Source organism: Mesitornis unicolor, unplaced genomic scaffold, assembly GCF_000695765.1.
Source record: "Mesitornis unicolor isolate BGI_N332 unplaced genomic scaffold, ASM69576v1 scaffold35663, whole genome shotgun sequence".
NCBI lineage: Eukaryota > Metazoa > Chordata > Aves > Mesitornithiformes > Mesitornithidae > Mesitornis > Mesitornis unicolor.
The window spans coordinates 5,235-5,467 of record NW_010175995.1 but is presented as its reverse complement, the minus strand read 5'-3'; the positions used below and the strand labels follow the sequence as shown (position 1 = coordinate 5,467).

At 65.2% G+C, this 233-nt stretch overlaps 1 protein-coding gene across 1 annotated transcript in view; it reads right to left on the bottom strand.

Annotated features, from left to right (window-relative positions):
• MED24 (mediator complex subunit 24) overlaps positions 1 to 233 on the bottom strand; it is a 17,325-nt gene that overhangs the window by 13,532 nt on the left and 3,560 nt on the right.

Below are 233 nucleotides of genomic sequence, written 5' to 3'. Positions count from 1 at the left end.
ACGGCCGAGGGAACGGCGAGGAGCCTGCACCATTCAGAGCAGATATGTCGCTGTGCTTGGTGTTGGCTGGGCCGGATGCCGGCGCCACCCTCCCCTAGGAGCGCACCCACCAACCCAAATTGGTGCTGAGCCCCGCTGAAGGAGTCCCCATCCTCACGGGGACTGTGGCACATTGACAGCCCAGCTCCAAACTCAGCCTGGGGCACCGCAAAGCAGTGCCAGCGTCGCGTGGC